The 16,629-nt window shown below is 43.9% G+C and overlaps 1 long non-coding RNA gene across 1 annotated transcript in view; it reads right to left on the reverse strand.

Annotated features, from left to right (window-relative positions):
• Window positions 1–12,152, reverse strand: part of LOC138745409 (uncharacterized) — a 53,090-nt gene extending 40,938 nt beyond the window's left edge. Inside the window, exon 1 of the long non-coding RNA XR_011346245.1 lies at window positions 11,814–12,152. This is a non-coding gene — a long non-coding RNA (uncharacterized lncRNA). The remainder of the gene's footprint in view (window positions 1–11,813) is intronic.
• Window positions 12,153–16,629: the final 4,477 nt, after the last annotated feature.

Consider the following 16,629-nt stretch of genomic DNA (forward strand, 5'->3'; position numbering starts at 1 on the left):
TTTATCAATGTTTTGAACAGTAATTTACAACAGTAGGATTCTGGAAATGAAGAAAGGGAAAAAACAGTGTTGGGCACGACCAGGTGGCCCAAAAATCACAGAGACAAAGGCCCAATAATCACGGAGACAAAGACTGAGGGGAACGATAGGCTTTATTAAACACAACAGTGCAGGCACCTGGGTCCAAGTGAGGGAAGTGAAGGGATGGCTCGACCTTCATGGCCTGGGTCACAGGGGAGGAGTCCAGGAGAGGATGACATCAGGGGGTGGGGGGGGGATCAGCCCATGCCTGTACTGGTCAGTACATACAACACCATATCAAAACAAGCAACTTAGAAAAAACCTAGTTTTTCAACCTGTGAAAAGTGCAGAAGAAGCAAGGCCAACCTCCCAGAAGGAACCTCGGGATCAGTTAGACATGGATCTGAAGCCTCAACATGTCAGTCAGGACCAGCTGGAATAAACGTCTGCATTTTCTGCAAATCTGGAGATGCAAGATAGTGCCGAGATCTTTGGCCGGGCCAGAAGGAGTGCAAGCATGCAATTCGACACCAGCCGGGCTTGACGAAGGAGAGTGTGGGGGGGCGGGGTGAGTGCCCGAATGCGAGCACGTTTCTGGGAAGGGGACTGCCTGTATGCAGCGGAGCATCTGGAGATGTTCTCACTTTCAGGAAATTCTGGATCCGATCTACAGTCCGGCTGCCAGGTATGATGTGGAAGAGAAGAGGTGGAGGAGGACAACTTAGAGGTTCAAGAAGAAGAAGAGCAAGAATTACTACTTGCTGCAGTTGGACTCAATGAAGGGAGGCCTAAGGCTTGAAGAACATCTCCTTCTCCAATGAAAGCTGTTGTTTCACCACAGACACCTTCCCCAGACTTCAAGGCACCTGTAACAGGGATGGAAGTCAACCTCATGCCTATAGAACTGATCCAACCAAATGAAAAGATGATGTCTTCTGTGAACTAAGGTTTTGAAACTTTAAATGATCAATTTGCTGTTATGGAGGAAATAAATGGCTGGTATGTGTGAAGAAATTACATTTATTCAAGTTGATATTAATAAGAGCTTAACAGCAGTAGACACTGAACAAGTTCAATTTAAGAGAATAGAAGTTTTTATTGACTGTGAGGACCATTATGCGGAGAGAATGGATCATATTGAGGATTTATTTCAAGGCTGGGATGTCCAGAAGAGAGATTTGTTATAAACATTGATTCGTTGGAAAATCAAAGTTGTCGTAATAACATTAAGAGAGTTGGTCTGCCGGAAGATATTGAAGGTTCATATCCTGTAAAATTATTTTTGGAAATGGATTCCAGAGATATTGGGAGTTGAATTTTTTTAGATCGGGCTCAGAGGGCTTTAAGGAGAAAACCTTTTCCAGGTCAAATGCCAAGAGCGGTTCTTTTAAGATGTTTGCAATATCAGGATAGAGAAATGAATTTGCGGCTTGTGGTTCAGAACGCTCGCCTTGATCAAAGCCCTACGATGTATCAAGGAAATAGGGTTTTATTTTATGCTGATTTAAGTCAGGAGATTATTAAGTGATGGAAAGAGTTTAATCTGGTCAAAGCAGTGCTGTGGAAGAAAGGGTATAAGTTACTTTCGGTATTTAAGGTGATTTATGGGCCAGATCAGTCTCAATGTTTTGAGAGTCCTTATGGTGCATTAACTTTTGTGAATTCCTTCCCTGATTTGAAGGAATCGATGGGGAAAATGCCTGAGGTTAAGATTGGGAAGGGAACGGGGAAAAGAATTGGAATCAGAATCGGTGATTGATGTTGAAGATCAAGCTCAAGCTCAATGTGGGTGTTATCACTGGGATGACTGATGGGTTTTAATAATCGGTTGGGGGGTGATGGTCGTCTCTGCTACTTCTAAAGTCATCTGCCACTTGTGGAATTAACTGCACCTGGTTCACAGAGGGGGGGTCTGACTCTTGTACTCTTGTTTTTATAGTGTTTTCTTATTGTTTCAAAGGTGGGGGGGGGGATGTTGGGATTTTTTTATATATATAGTTGTAATTGCTGTGAGAAGTGTCAATCTCAGGAGGAAATTAAGTTATGGCTCATTTAAATTTTGTGATCTTTAATGTTAAACAACTTAATAATCCGATTGAAAGGAAGGAAATATTAAAGAAAATGAAGGTTGATCTTGCTTTTTTGCAACAAACTCATTTGTCTGAGAAAGAACATATGACATTGAAAAGAGATTGGGTCGGACATGTTTTTCATCTTCATTTAATTCGAAAGCTCGAGGTGTTGCTAATTTGGTTCATAAGAAGGTACCGTTTCAGTTGGAATCATTCTCTGCCACGTCATTTTCTTAAAGACAATCAAGATAACTAACCTGTTCATGGAGCACTGTGCCTGGACTCAGATTCACAAACTCATCTGGCAAGGTCAGCATACAGCCATAGACAAGCTCTACCACTAAACATCCAAGATCTGCCCTAACAGCAGTAGGCATGCAAAGGAGAACCATGGCCAAATGTTCGCTCCATGGAGATGCATCACCACCTGCTTTCGATTGTCAATGGAAACGCTCAAAGAAGCTGTTCGCCTGAAATGCTCAGCGGTAATTCAGGTTGTGCCAAGAGGATCAGTGAGAGCTCGGACCTATACCGACTCGAACTGAGACCTTCGATCTGTTGTAATAGTGCCCAGAACACCAAAAGATGGAATTCACAAAAGCACAGGCATTTGTCTCTGCAGAGATGCCAATGTTAGGAATTTCATCCTGCCACCTGGTAGTCCAGTCCTCACACGTGAGCAGATTTGTACATTGCCGAGATGGCGGAAGTGGACCTTGCAAGCCACAAGGTGCACGTGCTGGAAATGGGAATCCAAAACAACAAAATCCCCCAGCTTGAATTTCATGTGCCTGGAGACTTTAGGGTGTTGACTCAGCAAGCGAGTCCTTGCCGATATTCCAACATTCTGTTTAACATAAAGCCAGGTAAAATGTTCCTTAACCAGTTTGATTGATGTTCTTCTACCAGGAAGAGATAGATTGTGAAGAGAAAATCTCCTGCCTCATAGCCACCACACAAACGGCCAAGTCCTTCCTGTTGGGGGAAAAACATCACAGACCAACTTTTCACCCGATTCATCCAGCGTCACAACTTGAAGATGGAGACCAGAGTTGATCTGTTTTCACCGGATGAAATCGGGATCAATGTGCCGTGCATGAGCCATGGCACTGAAATCGATGGCAGTAGTTGTATGTAATGTCGTGCCTGAATAGGGCACCAGCCACAGCATCCTCAGATGTGCTGTGTGTCTGATGAAAATTGTAGGATGAAGTCCAAGTGCTGAATCTCTCTGGGCAAGTAGAGATGTGTGCTTCTACTTGCAGTATGCAGAAGAGGCTGGTGGTCTGTACAAATGGTCAAAGATTGACCTTCCAATAAAAAGCTGAAATATCGAATTGGAAATTGGGATTCATGAGAGAATTACAAAGAAATTTATTTCAAAATTGTATCTTCTATTTCAAGAGGAATCTCCAAACCCAGACTTGAATAAATCAAAAGAAAGATGGGAATTGGATTTGGGAACTGAAATTGACCCTTTTTGCTTGTCTGACATTTGTTGGGACAGTAATTAATGTTTTCAATAGATTAGTTAATTACAAATTTATTCATCAATTATATTTAATGCAACATCAATTAATTTATTCCTAATTTTTCAAATTCATGTTTTAGATGTGGCACAGAAATTGGTACATTTATACATTGTCTCTGGAGATGTCTCAAGATGACATCATTTTGGAAAGATGTGACCAAGTTTTTGGAACAAATTATAATAATGTTTATCATTAACACCTGAGCTTTTACTTTTGGGAAATGTATATGATTTGGAAGCCGAATTCAAGTTCTTAAAAAAAAAACATTAATTATTTTTATAAATTGCATTGGAAATGGCCTGGAGATGTATAACAATTCCATGGAAATCTGAATCCCATTTTAAAATTGATCGTGGGGAAATGCAAAATTGTATTCCCTTAGCAAAAGTGACTAATAATATTAGAACTGGGTATGTTACATAATTCAAAATATGGAAACCATATTTAAAAATAGGTTTCTATATCTAATGTATTCACTTCTCCACCCCACCACCACTTTTCATTAATCTTAATGGTTGAACCTTATCATGTTGGTCTAATTCTAATATTTTATTAATATCCTGCCTTTCCTTTTGGGAAGGAATAGTTATCACAGGAGCTTTGCACCTAGATCTGTATTTTTTTCTTTTATACTTTTTTCTCTTCTCACTTTTAGGTACAGTACAACATTTATTTTTTATTCTATTTTGATAATTGTATGTATCATTTGGATATGATTCTATTATTATATTGAACTGTATACAAAACTATAAATATTTTTTTTAAATGCTGAAATGAAATGAAAGAGTTCTTGCCCAATTGTACTATACTTTGCCTGAGCCGGTGACCGCTTGGCTTAAAAAAAAAATGCCAGAGGTTCTAATTGCCCACAGACTCGTTGTTCGAACACTGGTCCCACAGCACTGAAAGATGCATCTGTGGTAAGAGAGCAAGGCCTTGGGCATTTGATGTACAAGCTTAGTAGCATTTGTAAGAACAGTGTTCACATCATGGAAAGCTCACACAGCATCATCTCCCAAAGTTAATGTCTTTTTGAAGCAGACATCATATCCTTTGAGTCGTTCAGCAAGAGGTAATAGAGATGCTGCGGTATTCACCAGGGAACAACAATAAAATTCCTCGTACCTAAAAACCATCACAACTGGCCAAACGTTCCTAACGCGGGGAGGAAATTATCAAATTCCATGCACTTTCCATTCATCAGGCAAAATACCATGTTGCATAACTCTAGGTCCCAAAAATACAAGATCAGAAGCACCAGAAACACTTTCCTGGGATTGATCACGATGCCACATTCCTCAAGCCTTGGAAACAATGAGATAAGGTGGCTCTTGTGCTCCTCTTCATCCACACTTACAACCAGAATCTCCTCGATCAACACAAGCACCAAAAAAACCCAAGGCCAGTGAATTCGTGGTCCATGAACCACTGGAATGTCTGAGCTGCGTTCCATAGACCGAATGGTATTCTCAGAAACTCAAACATGCCGAACGGGAGCATCACTGCTGTCTTTGTGACATCCAAACACTCAAATGGAATCTAATAGTAAGCATGTACTAGATCTATTTTGACAAATGCATATTTGATGTGGAGGTTGGCTGAGCAGTCTTGTAAATTTGAAATATTGTATCAGTCAGGCATGGTGGAATTGTTCAGGGCACAATTATCTCTGCAAGGCCGCCAATCCCTAGTTTTTTTCAGAACCATTTACAACCTTGAAGCCCAGCAGCTATCAGATCTGTGGGCTACACCCAATTCTTGCCATTCCAATTTTACGATTTTAAGATAATCCGGGGGTTTTACAAGCCTGCGTCTTATGGACCCTGCCTTTAAATGGTGGCTTATTGCATGTCTGCACACCATTATGATGGGGTCACGAGGCGAGGAAAACACTTGAGCAAGGCTTGGAAAGGGCAGGAGCCAGGTTGAAGGCTTGTCAAGCAGCAGATGGCATTGGAAGGACAACAAATGCAGCTCACTTGCATTCAAGAGCTGCAGTCCACACAACAGCATTTTTTTCCAAATACATCACTGAAAAATGTGACAAGAAAAGGAATTTGCCACATTTACAACTGAAAACCCACCCAAAACGATTGTGAAGCTGAAATGAAATGCGAGTGACCTCTGGCCATGTTTGAATAAGAGAATCATTTGTCACTGAAAGAACACATGACATATTAGAAAGTCTATGTTCCTCATGGGTTGGAGGGACGGGCACCACTCCAAAGTGACAGATAGTTTTGGAGTTTTACATAGAGATGTCAAACTAATAACCTACTCTAACAACTGCCAAGATTTTTTCCATTTTTCTCAGTTGCGTTCAATAAACTCTCTCAAATGAGAACAAGATCTCAAGACAAAGGACAGAACCAGGCCACAAGTCCCGTCTAGTCTGCTCCATAAACCAACACGAAACCACTCTGCACTCCTTCCAATTTCCGGACTTTTCCCATATCCCTTAATGCCCTTACTAATGAGATACTTGTCTATTTCTTGTTTAAATATGCCCAGTGATCTGGCTTCCACTGCTGTATGCGGCAGCGGTTCCACAGATCCACGACCCTCTGGCTAAAGAAGTTCTTCTTAATCTCTGTTTTATATGGATAACCTCTAATTTTCTTGTCCTCGATTCACCCACCAAGGGAACCATCTTACCCGCATCCACCCTATCTAAACCTTTCAATATACAAAATGCCTCCATGAAATTACTTCTTTAATTTCCTGTACTCCACTGAATTCTTCACTACCAATTTCACCTGGTCATTAACTTTTAGGTTTCCTTGCACAAGGACACCCAAGTCCCTTTGCACATCCAAGGTCTGAATTTTCATCCCATCCAAATTGTATGCTTCCTGTTTATTTCCACTGCCAAAATGTACAACTAAGCATTTCTCAATGTTAAATCTCATCTGCCATAATTTTACCCAGTTTCCTTATCTGTCTATATCCTTTTGCAACTTTACAGTTTCTACACTTCCTACTTTGTCCCCTATCTTGGTGACCTCCGCAAATTTCGCCACAAAACCATTTAAACCACAATCCAAATCATTAATTTATATTTCCTGGCAATATATCTATCCTGAATTCCTTTTATTACGGCCACATGCCATTCTAAAATTGATCATTACTGAACCTGAACATGTTTATTGTGGTAAACATCTTCTAATAAATGTTCTGGATTTAATTTTTTAAAATCTCGTTGTGGCTCCTCTTCATCCCCTCTTTGCAAGTTGAATTCACAAAATTTTCCAAATATTTTTTCAGCAATAATTCTGTGGTACAGAAGATTACTCATCTTTCCTAGAGGTTAAAAGTTGCATTTTGATTTTCTTGTCTCAACTGAACATTGTACAAGGTGAAGGCTGATTAAAGTGGATTCAGTAACGATGGCCTTCAAATTTTTCATTATTGCTATGGCTACACTGCTTGAATGATAAACTTGTGTTTCTACAGGGAATTACCTCATGGAAATGTTCTAAATACATTCATTGGAGATAGACCTCTGTGAAAAGTTTACTACCCATCGGCAACAATCCTTGAAAAGAGATGAATCATCACCCATAGAGCAGCCCAGGAATAGGCCATTTGGTGAACAATGTCTGGGGTGACCATGATACTCATTAAATTAATCCCATCTGTCAGCACATGGTCCATACACATCACCTATTCCCTCTTGTTCATGTGCCCAAACAAATGCCTCTTAAATCGTGGCGATTTCACCACTATCCTGGCAGCGTGGGCCAGACCCCCACCGCACTGTGCAAAAACCTGCCTCACTTCTCTCCTTTTCCCCTCTCATGTTCAATATAAGTATCATAGTATTTTTACATTTCCTGTGGGGGGGGGGGGAGAAGACATTGACCTTCTCCAGGACTACAATAATTGGATAAATTTCAACCAGGTCATCCCTCAGCCTCCAAAGCTCCAGAGAAAACTATCGAAATTGCCATTTTCAAGGAGCTCGCGCTTGCACCCCAAGATCCCTCATTGCAACACAACTACAAGTCCTCTCAAAGTGCAAGACACTTGTCCAGATTAAACTCCATCTGCCATTTCTCTGCCCACATTTATAAGTCATCTGGTTTGGAAGGGATAATATGAGGGGAACTGGGTGGATCAACAGGTCAGAGAGAAAAACTTGGGGGGTGGGGTGTGGGCAGGTTACATGAACTTGGAAAATTCCATATTCATACCATCGAGTCACAAATGCAATAAGAGATGGTTCCTCTGGATTTGACCTCACCCAGACAATGGAGGAGGCAGAAGACAAAGGTCAGTGTGGGAATGGAATGGAACTTAAAACAGCTTGTGACCATGAGCCAAGATGGCCATTGTGATCAAAGTGGAGGTGCTCAGCCAATCTGTCATTTACTCTGCATTGGGTTTCTTGCCACAGAGGGCACGGACATGGTTGGAGTAGGAAACTTCAAAACTTTACCCTGCATGAGAATCCCTGGATGGTGTTAACTGATGTAGATTGCAGGAGAAAATGCCCGAGGATGGGGAGGAATTAGGAGTCTGTAATTATTTGAAAGATCTTACTGCAAGATTCATCACCAATGACGAGGAAAGCAGCTTCAGTCTATTCTCCCTCTCAGAAAGATTTATGTAATAAACAAAACAATCTTTCAGTACAGCCAGAGGCAAAAGGGCTCTTAATTTAGTCTTACAATCAAAAGACTTTGAAGTTAACCAGTGTAGATGACTCAAAATTCAATTCGAAATTCACTTCTGGTGGAAATATAAGAGCCAATGGCTTGCTTAATCAGATTAGCTTATTCTGAGTTTCCATTTCTACTTTCACACAATCAAATGCAAGCCCCAGTTGTTGATCCCCAACTATTTTCTATCCTTACCCACTTTGCAACTACACCTACCTGAAATTGGAAGAAACAACAGCTAATTTTTCCATGTATAAATCATATACAAAATAATTTACCCACATTTTCACATCACTGTAGCCACTGAATGATAACTTGTGCCCATCAGAAAATTGCACCAGCCACTTCAGGGTGCTATTTACCTTGGTGTTACTGACTCTTTTCCAGTGTTACTTGCAGACATAATGACATATTCAACATGCACAATATTTATTTTCTTACTGACCAGAACTATAAAGCATTGTGTAAAAAAGAGAAAAGCTCAAGTCAACCAGGAGATACAAACTCCTGACTGCAATGTTGCTGTGCACATTTGCTACATTATTGAAGTTTCACAGAGCTTACAAGAGATATTCAAAGTCAAGCAATAACAGAAATAACAGGATATTACAGCACGGTACAAGCCCTTTGGCCTACAATGTGTTGATCTTGATATTTCTAAGAAAAAAATAATACCCTGTAGCAGCTACTGCAGTAGATGCTACTCAATAAAGGCAAACACACACAAAGGTAGTCAACTCAAGGCTGGTTTATTGCAGACATACACAGACCTTTTATTCCCTGCCTGTCAATGAGAATATTAGTGAAAACTTTCTGGTCCACAGGACCAGCTGGTTAAAGCTACGAGCCAATAGCGCCCCGTGCCTTTCAGCAGGGGCTTCATCTTGTCCATTGACTGTACTTTTGGGCCCAGCATTGTTAGCCCGTGATGTGTCAGGTAAGTCTGTGAACTGATGGTGGTGGTTCGTAATACCGCGCTATGCGTTCGCAACAACCCTGTTTTTCTTTCACCCATGTATGCCTGTCTCAGAGTCTCTTAAATGCTCCTTTCGTGATATTGTAATAGATAAATATATTTGGAGAATTTGGTAATATTTGGGATTTTAGTAAGATTTAGAGTAGGTTACATACATACACACATACATTTTAAACCATCTTATTTGAAAGACTGAAGAAATATTGAAGATCTCTGGAGAATGTTATTCACATTCACAAGTAGGTGTTAATCAAACTGATGTCATAAAATGAATGACCATTGTTTGTAAATGGAGCCACGATGACTACAAGTACATTTCTGCAGGGTGCTTACAGGAAAGTTAATCCTAGGTTTTGTTTATCTAACAATAGCTTGAGCAGAAGAAAGAACTCCTGTTGTTTCGAATAAGAGAAATAGAACTCTGTAGTAGCTTTGAGAAAGAAGTTACCATCTGGAAAACCCTAACGGGGCAAGGTTCATCAGTGAGACACTGAGGTGACTAATGGTGGTTCTTCAGTTGTGGAAATCCTGGAACAACAAATCTCTCTCTAAAAACCCTACAATAACCATTCTGAGTGGTAAACATTTACCTTTCGAGCACCAAATCCTGGTGAAATTTATACACATTCCATTCTGTGCACAGCAGAATTGCCTGCATCCAGAAAACTTGGAAGCAGGAGAAGTGAGATTGAACTGTGAACCAAAGAACTTTTCTTAAATTTAAACACATTACAAACATGTGCACTTACAATTAGAAGGGGGTTAATTTGGGTTTGTTAAGTATAGAGTTAAGTTAAAGTTTGATTCTATTTTCATGATTAAATTTGATTAAAAATATCTTCTGTTTTAAAAACCAATTTTCTTGATGAATGAATATTGCTTCTCGGTTTTGGGAACCTTTGGACTCGTAACAATATCTTCGTGGATAATGACATTGGGCCTGTTCAAAGTAGGAAATGGCTTCTACCAGCAGGAGTTTCTATTTCAGGAAAATATTGATAGGTGGCTGGCCACATACATTTCCTAAAAATTAATGCCCTCTCCCTCCCTAAACCACATTCAGTCCCATGACATCTTTCTACGTTGCATTACTGGGACCAACAAGGACCTGACCCATTTCCCATCTCTCCTTGCAATGCCAATATGGCAGTTGCCATTAAGAACTGACAAATCACATTTTAATTAAGCAAGCAAGATGAAAATCATTCTGACATCCTGCTTAAAAAAAAGAGTCAACAAACCTTCCTAATTATATAACTTCATTTTTATTTTGATTCCCATGGGGCATTAGTAAAAAATGTCCCATCAATTTGCTCACCAACTTATGAGTAAAATCATGATCCCTGTTCATGAAAACCCTAACATTCAATGTTACACAGATAATCAAGGAAGAATTCTGTAATAAAGGTGAATGAAACATTGAAAGAATTTCCCCCTTTAAAACATTGAGATTGTAGCGTACCAAGTGACGGGGCGAGGAAAAAAAGCCAAATCACTGCAACACTTGGACAGTCCAAGATGGCACGCACTCCCCTTCACGACCGAGAAGGACCCCATGCCCAGCACCATGTATGGGCTTAGGAGCCCTTCACTTCTGCGTAGCTGCCAGCTGGCCAGAGAATGATGCAACAACGTCACTGCTGGAAGTCAGGGGTACGTCACCAGAAGTGGCCGGGCCAGCGAGCAGACGTAGGGAATTTAAAACAGTAAACCCAGTCTTTGTTTTACACTCACCTTGTGTGGACGTCTCTTTATTTGGTAGCACTGCTGCAGCGGACGCTACAAATCGATAACTTCTTATTGCTGCAACCAAACAGGTCTGCAAGATGCACCAACCTAAATAGAAAACTTGACGAGAAATCCCAGAGATCATAAATTCAAAAGGATTGGTGAAATCTTGACTCTGTATTATTAACACCAAAGTCCCTATATTTTTCAAGGCATTCGGACAAGTAACTGAGAAACATTACATTTTAGACACATGGTACGTCAGGATCAGAAGGATTGGAGCATTATTGTTCAAGAGACACAACTTTAAAAAAATAACATCTAACTTGATGAAGAATGTGATGCTACAACAGGAAAAACGGATGGAATCAGACACATTCTATGAGCATTGGGAAGCAAAGAAAAATAGATTGGTTTTTCATCCTTTCCTTAGCGACCCAATGACCCCGACAAGTCCTCCCCGACCTGCGACCGTAGTGGAGTCCAAATGATCATCAGATTCCACAATGGTCGCAAGTCGGGATTTTTACCGCGTGCGAGGAGCCCTGAAGTCTTAGAGCCTATTTTTAAAATCAAATGATTTGACAAACGAGAACAGAGACACAGGACACGAAAGACCCAAAATGTGCGGATTGACTCAACGCTTCGGGGTCCATCGGCTGGGGGCAGCCATCTTAATTTCTGTGCGCATGCGCTTGCGCAAACGGTTCGCTGAGTTGCCCCGTCGGCACATCCAAATCAGCCGCACATGCGCGAAGTCACCACGCATGCGCCAACCAGACTTGCCAAGCTCCTGCCCCCGCCCCCTCCCTCTGCAAGTTACCTCGCGGCCTGCGGCCTCGCCCTGTCGGCGCCATCAGGCCTCGCACCGACGCCTCGGCTCCACTCAAACACCTGGCCGGTACCGGCCACTCCCAGGTGGGGCCCAACGGGCTGCTGGTTGCCCGTTTTCCCTGGACCGCGCGGCTGAGGATGATCCCGGCGCTGTCGCCAACTTCTTCTCTTTAGCGCCCGCGGAGACGCGATGGATCCCGAGCAGACGACGACGCCGCCAACGTCCCGCCTCCCCACTGCACGAGCCAATCAGCCCGCGAAACTGCCCATCAATCCAACCCGACTTCAGCGTCCAATCAGATAGCAGCCCCTCCGAATCATCCCATTGGCTGGCGCAACTGAAGCAACCAATCAGTGAGCGAGCGAACACACAGGTGCACCCAATCAGCTTCGCAAGACAGAAAACAGGCAGTCGAAGGAGCAGGAGCCCCTTCAGCCCATCCATTTACAACTACCCCAACAACAATCAAAACCTTAGATTTCATAAGATCACTTTGTCCTGGCTCCAGGATTCCTCTGATCTGAAGAAATACAAGGGAGACTATTTATTCTCAATCTTTCCTTCAAATTAATTACTGCTTCCAATTTAATGTCTGTTACTTTTTTCAAAGTATCTGCATCTCAGTTCGATGCATCTGATCCCTCTACGAATGTGTATGACAGTAAACTCATCACATGTCCATGGATCCCAATTTTAAATGAACCTTCAACAGGGTAGAGAATTCCAAGGATATTACATTTTCATTAAAGACATTTCTTAAAGTCCAAGCAGCTGATCAGTTATTGGGAAATTGTGACACTTGGTGTTCAGCTCCTTTGCATTATCCTCTCTCGATCCGTGCTGCTGTGTCCCCTCATAATGTTGTAAGGCCATCTTCTTTTTTTCCAATGAGAAAGAGATCCATATTCAAACGTTCCTCCTATCACCCGGTTAAAACATCCCAGAAACAAATCTGATAATTTTGTGCACTTCTCATTCTTCAGATAAGGAAACTGGACACATGACTCCCGATGTAAGATGAGCAAGACCATTCGATGTGAAATTGGAGTGTGCGCGCTACTGTGAAGGGTGGAAAGAAGGACACACACTCAAGAAATCAAAGTTAAAGACTCCTTTATTACACTGGCAGCTCTACTTCTATTCTCTCCCTGCTGCTGTCGACTGGAATTATGTCATATCAGCGCCGGCCTCCAATTAGTCAGTATTCCTGTCCTTGTTGATTACTGTTGTGCGGGTTGTCCCCTGGGTCGAAAGTTGTTGGTCCCTGTTGACTCTGCGTGGTCATCAGGTTCGTCAGTCATCTTGTGCACAGGGGGGATCCCAGTTAGCATGATCCCCCACCTCCCCAGAACCAGTGATTGGAGCGCTGTTCGCTGCTTTTGATCGCCTATATCTGCGTCATGGGGGCTGAGTGGAGACCAATTTGCTGGCTTGAGGTGGTCGATGGTTAAAGTCTCTTGCTTCGCAACAATATCCAGCACACTTACCGTGAAGTGTGGAATGAACGATACACACCCAAGAAGTCGAAGTCGAAGACTGGTTTGTTGAACTGGCAGCTCTGCTTATATACTCTCCCACTGCTGAGGACAGGTCTTTTGAGACGGCAGAGCCAGCCTCGGATTGGTGGGTGTTCCTGCCATTGCTCATTGCTTCCCGCCGTGCAGGATGTCACCTGGGACGAAGGTTGTTGGTTCTCGTGGGATCTGCTCAGTCACTGCGTTCGTCAGCCATCTTGTGTACTGGTTTGCATCCCGGTTAGTGAGCCACAACAACCATATATTGTGGAAGAATATGGAGCCCATATTTACAAAGGGTGGGTGTGAATATTTAAATGAAACTCTGACATTCCCTTTCTCCTTAAGGCCTCAGTTTATGAAAAGGAACATTAAAGTAATCGGCGCTCCTGTTTGGGGGGTCCCTTGTCCTCATTTTTCTTCTTTTTTCTTTTGGCACGGGGATAGAGGGGGGATGGGGTGGTTTATGGGGGGGGGGATTTCTTTATTCTTTCTTTTAACATGTATTTATATTTGATTTGTATTATTATTAATTGTGTGAATTCTTTGTGGATTTATAAATATTTTTTTTAAATGATCAGAGGTCATTCCACTGGACCTAAAGAGGCCTAGAGCAACACTGGGGACACCCTCCTGCCCCCCACCCCCCCACCACCCCAAAATCAATGTGATCCACTACGATCATTGACAAAATCATCGAGGACCCCTTCACCCGGCCAACAGCATCATCCAGCTATTCCTGTTGGGAAAGAGATCCAGGAATTTTAAAGCTGGTACCAAGAGGCCCAGGAACAGCTGCTTCCTCCAAACAGGGAGAACGTGGAACAATTGATGAGCTGCTCATACAAATACTCCTCCACTCTGCTATATATTCAACAATAGTGAGTTATTTTTCTGGACATGCTCCACATGTATTATTTGTCTGTTGTGTGAGGGCTTGGTTGTGTGTTTGCGTGTGTTTACCCCAAGAACTCTGTTTTATCAGGTCGTACTTGTGCTATCCAAGGGTAATAAATTTGAGGTTGTACTTTGGAGTGGGTGCAGAAGAGATTTCCTGGATCGGAGAAAGTATCTCATGAAGTAAAGTTGACTGAGTAGGGCTTTTCTCATCCCACTACCACCACCCACCCCCCACCACTCAGCGAAATTGACTTTATTCACAAATTATTTCCAAAGAGGAAGACCATTCCAAGTCTTTTCTCCCCCTCCTGTTGTATCCAGATATTCCCTTCACTGAACATTGCTGCATACGTCTCTGTTTACCTTCATTGCCACCACTTTGATACCGTGTGGTTACAGCTCCCCTCTGCTGTTGGAGGAGTTCCCCTTGGTCTCAGCCTCTCAATGCCCGGTAATGAGAGGGTTATGATCCATCCCCATAGTGCCTTCGTTTTGGCTGTGCCAAGCCTCCATCCATCCCTCAGCATGTACTCCTGCAGCCTGGAATGTGCCAGTCGGCAGCGTTCCCTCCCCAACATCTCCGCTTGCTGAAAGACTGACAGGTTTAACGTAGAACACGAGAGCACAGTACAAGCATTTCGGCCCTCGATGTTGTGCCGACCGATGTATTCCAACCAAAATAAAAATAACTAACCCCTTCCTCCCTCATAACCCTCCATTCTTCTTTCATCCATGTGACTCAGAGACTCTTAAATGCCCCGAAGGTTTCAGCCTTCACCACCACCCCAGTTCTTGGGCTCATCCTATGTCCCTGACCTGGTAGGCATACACTGTATCCCCTCCCCTTGTCACCCTCCTGCTGCCCCCACCCCGAGCCAGAGGTGAAGGTGGTTTCTCAGCCGAGGAGCATATCTGGGAGATGAACCTCAACTGCATTGAATTCAGGTTCCCGCAGATCAAAGCAGGTCCGTGGGCCAAGATGAGTGACCCGATGGTGAACCGGAGATCCAGGGGTGGTCTCCGTCCTCTGGGTCCATCCGCAATACTGTCCCCTATCCCCCACCAGTCCCGTCCCCAAAGCCTCTGTCCCCCACTGGGCCTGTCCCCAATGCTCCGCCCATTGCTTGGACTGTCCCCAGAGCTCCTGTCTCCCACCAAGGCCTTAAACAAGCCACTGTCCCTCAACATGCCCAGCCCGTCGCCGCACCCCCACCCCAATTGATCTGCAACCAAAGGCCCATCGCCATCAGGTCTGTCCTCCCACCAGACCGGTTCCCTCACTGGGACCCTCTCCAGTCGATCACCCATCACAACTACCCCACCCCAGTTCTTGAACCTCCCCCTTCCCCACCCACAGGCCTTGGAATCAGAGCTGCTCCTGGGACACCCAGACAGTGGAGATGTGGGGAGGGCAGTGATCCATCTCCTTCCTGGTGGCAGCATTCCATACCTTCACCAAATTGGGGAATCCCCTGACCCTTGGCACTGGGTCAATTGACCCATCTGAGCCAGGCCTCTCTCTCCCCCCACCCTGGAGAATGTGGCCCAATTCAGTTGGCTGCTACAGTACACACTGCCCTTCAACTCTTGTCCCAGGACTCCTGCTCCCACTTGTCCTTCAATGAGCTGTGTGACTACAGCCAGGAGCTTCCCCCTCCTCATTACCCTTGGCCCTGTGGGTGAGTGGGTGGGACATGACGAGGGGGTTGTAGGTCATGGAATTGGGGTAAGAAAGTTTGGGTGAAACCTGGGAAAGGGAGCGGTGATCAGCCGGCTGTGATCATCCTGTAAAGATTGTGTCAGGCATTGAAGACGGAGTCAATGCAGTCCCCTGCCGGGTCCATTCCCCACCGGGTCCATCTCCAAAACTCTCCACCAGGTCGATCCTCAATATTATCCCTCGCCGGGACCATCCCCAATCACGTCTGCACTGGGTCCAACCCCAATACCGTCCCCCGCCGGATCTGTCCCAAATACCGTTCCCTGCCGGGTCCATCCCCAATCCTGTCCCCGCTGGGTCCATCCAAAATCCCGTCACCCGACAAGTCCATCCCCAATCCATTCCCCCGCTGCATCCATCCCTAATCTCTTCCCCCACTGGATCCAACCCCAATACCGTCCACCGCCGGATCAGTCCCCAATACCATCCCCCATTGGATCCGTTACCAATCGCATCACCACCGGGTCCAAACAAAATCCAATCTCCCTCTGAGTCCGTCCACAATACCATTCCCAACTCGGTCTGTCACTAATTCTTTTGTCCAACAGGTCCTCCCACAAACCCTATTCCCCACTTTTCCCTCCCCAAAGCCCCTGACCCCCGCCAGGTCCATTCCCAAAGCCATTGTCCTTCACTGGCTGGTCCCCAAAGCCCCCGCCTCCCCACAAGA

The sequence above is a fragment of the Narcine bancroftii genome, chromosome 11 (assembly GCF_036971445.1).
Source record: "Narcine bancroftii isolate sNarBan1 chromosome 11, sNarBan1.hap1, whole genome shotgun sequence".
Classification (NCBI taxonomy): Eukaryota; Metazoa; Chordata; class Chondrichthyes; order Torpediniformes; family Narcinidae; genus Narcine; species Narcine bancroftii.